This window comes from Poecilia reticulata, linkage group LG19 (assembly GCF_000633615.1).
Source record: "Poecilia reticulata strain Guanapo linkage group LG19, Guppy_female_1.0+MT, whole genome shotgun sequence".
In the NCBI taxonomy this organism is placed as follows: Eukaryota; Metazoa; Chordata; class Actinopteri; order Cyprinodontiformes; family Poeciliidae; genus Poecilia; species Poecilia reticulata.
Window position 1 is genome coordinate 14,719,320 of NC_024349.1, and position 3,389 is coordinate 14,722,708.

Here is a 3,389-nt window from a genome sequence, read left to right on the forward strand (position 1 = left end):
ACACACACTCACACCTAGGGGCAATTTGGAGAGGCCAATAGACCCTTTTCACATGACGTCACACAACTTCCGTTATGGCTCGAAACGGTGTATCTTTATGTAACCCAGTGTTAAAAACACAAGTAAAATGAATAGATGTTGATTTAATATCTCATTCCACAACGAGATTAAAAAGTATTTAAGTTTAAAAAAAAGAATGTTTGTAAATATGTTCTTAAATATTGATTAAAAAAAAGTGCTAAAAATCTTTTAAACCGGTGAAATATCCCTTTAATGATTGCTTTTAGTGACATTTTAAACAACCAATAACTGGCGCCGCCTGATTTCACATCAGCCAATCAGGTTGATTGTCCCGCCCCTTTAACTGCAGCGCTGAGATTTAGCTCAGATTGCGTCTAACTCCCGTGAGAGCTGAGAGCTGACGGTTGTTCTGTGAATCCCCCCCGTAAGATTCTGTTAAATTCTACAAAGAATCCTGGAAATTGGTAAGACAATGTTAAATTAGTATCTCAGAATTCATAATTCAAAATAGTGAATCTGTTTTTTTTTAAAATTAGATCTCTAAAAGCTTCTAACAGCTGACGTCCGGAAAAATCCCTGGTAGTTATATAGCATTGAAGCATCAGTGAGTAATCGCACGCGCTCAGCCGTTGGCCCAGTAAATTCACTAAAAATTGGCTAAAATACCTAATAATTGTTCAAATTTAATAAAAAATAAAATTGTATTATAAATTTTATATCATTATTATTGTGTATGTTGTATTTTTTCCATGTAAATTTCTTTTTCTATTAGTACGTTTTAATATTTCAACGTTGTTAATGTGATGGTGCTGTGATGTGTTCTTATTACTTAGGAACTTTCTGTTCTCTATAGGTCAGAGCGAATGCGGGTTCTAATCCACATTTTGAATGTTAGATTTAGTGTTATAAATGTACTTTGGCACTTTTAGTTTGAAATTTGAATTGTTACTTAAGCTTTATTGATATTAGCGTCCTGAATTTTAAGATACTTTACTTTGACCTTCTTCCAGGTCAGGTTTTTTTTTTCCTATGGTGCACTTTTGAAACATTGTGCCAGAGACATCAAGATCAACCTTACATTACAAGAACTTGGATGGCGAGCCCCAGCCCAGAGGACCAAGTGAACTGGTAGACAGTGACCCGACTGCTCACCAGCCATGAAACATAAAAAAATATTTTACAGACATATTGGAAAGACTAAACAAACTTTGAAAGAACATTTGACAGACACATAAAAGACTGGGTTATTTTATTTATTTATTTTTTTTTTTAGAGCGCAATTTTTGTTTATTTGTACAATGTGGATCCACAAATGTTGTTTATAGTAAATTCTACTTTTTTTAAATTAAATTCTATTTTTTATATACATTGTGTGCTCTCTGTTGTTCACACCTAGGCTCCTTCGAATTTAGAATCTCCTGATCAGGCTCAACTTACTTATACTTTTGTAGTGTTGGTATTGCCATCTACTATTAAAAGGTATTTAAAGTAACCCTTCTTGCGGGTTACATTTAGTTCCGGTGTGTGTAGTTAATGCTGTTTCTGGACTCTAAAGCTGCTGCCACAAATATGATTTGAAGATATATCACTATTTGCAAACAATTTTTCTTCATCAACATAATCTAAACTGTACAAATTCCTCGCTGAATGATACCAGTTTGACTACAAAGGTACGTGTCTTGGTTTTTTCTAGCTGTTAGTTGATATGTTAGGCAAGCAATAGTAATTTGTTAGCTGGCTAACATTACATAGCCTTTCTGTTTTGGAGATAAAACGTATTTAGGCTCTAATCTTAATCAGATATTTATAGTATAGGCTGGGGTTGCCATCCGTCATGTAAAATGCGTGAGCGTATTAAACCCTCCTCACTAACTCTAGTTTCACCACCCGCTAAGTAGCGACATTACATGTAGCCACAAGTCCAAAACTTAACAGTTATGCCAAACACCCACTACTCCATCACGTCCTGAGAAGTCAAACACTTGCTACGATCAAGACATGAGGAGGAATACGTTGTTTTAGATATAGATGTAGATATTAACGTTTCATTGGAAAAATGTGATGAGCTGTCTATCTATCCATCTATATTAGCTCATTAACTTCACATTTCTCCAATGAATATTTATCAAATGTTATGATTAGAAGGTTAAGTTTCTTATACTTTGTTTTCCTGCGGTTGTAGACTTGGCACTAGAAAATTGATAACAGGAATAATAACTTCATATCCCTTTTAACAGGTTACACTTGATTCTGCTGTGGTGCCTGTGGAAACAAAGTGCATGAAGTTTGCTCAGGTGGGAAAACCCTGTGGATCACATGGTGGGACTTCTGGTTCAAACTGCTCACTACAGTATACCATTGCCTCTGTCATCCACCAGTTCACTGCAGACTGGCACCCCTCAAGGACCCTACATAGATGTCTTCTTAAGTTGTGAACCCTGATTACATACAGTTGAAATAAAATTGATATGCCTTTTCTAAATACATTTTCTCTATCAATGACTTAAATAGTTAACTGTGGTAATTATGTTTGTGTAATGTAGTAACCATGTAGTGTTTAATATAATTATTAAATAKATGTTTTAAAGAAACAGCCACAAACCTTATGTCTTTGTTCCACAACGGCAGCTTTAATTTTAGCATTTCCTCTCCTCCACATCTGGCAACATTTGTTGCCAGAAGCTTCTTTAAGCATTTTACATTTAAAATGCTTAAAGAAGCAATTTAAATGTAAAAGTTGCACATATGTAGATTACTCAAGATAAGCTATTTACAATAGTTTTTACAGAACTCTACACAACATCAATTCATTTATTAATAGATACATATAGATATTAGTTACAGAATACATACACAGATTTTATTTCTAACACAGCTGCTTGCAGTAGTGAGTGTTCATCCAAGAAGTGTGACTTGCACAGGGAGGCTCTGTACTGGTTTCTCCTTTTAAATCAAGAGGTCCATGATAGTTTGACGTTAGGCAGCAGGTGTCCCACAGCTGATTGACTGAACCTGCCATGGACAGAGGAACAAGACCATCCCAGATATGGTGGGTTGTTAGGTCGGCTACTGTTGAGAAAGATGGACAACAAAACAAATGGAGAAATTATGAATCACATCAGAATATGTAAATTATTTGACAGATAGCGCTTAAATCAATATTTAAAATGCTTTTCTAAACAACAGTGTTGGAAGATGTAAGTGATTTTAGTGAAACTTAACACAGCACTGAAAGGCAGCGGTGTACTTGTATATTTCCTAACTGTGGCTAAAGCTGCTGCTAGCTGGTTTACTCTCCGATCGGAAGATGGTTTTTTTAAATACAGTTGGTGAATGGTAAATTGACAATGACTAATAACGGCTAACAC

The 3,389-nt window shown here is 35.2% G+C and overlaps 1 long non-coding RNA gene across 1 annotated transcript in view; it reads left to right on the forward strand.

Moving 5' to 3' along the window:
• Positions 1-275: 275 nt before the first annotated feature.
• The window catches only part of LOC103481636 (uncharacterized), a 17,574-nt gene continuing 14,460 nt past the window's right edge, over positions 276-3,389 (forward strand). Inside the window, exon 1 of the long non-coding RNA XR_001777611.1 lies at positions 276-485. This is a non-coding gene — a long non-coding RNA (uncharacterized LOC103481636). The remainder of the gene's footprint in view (positions 486-3,389) is intronic.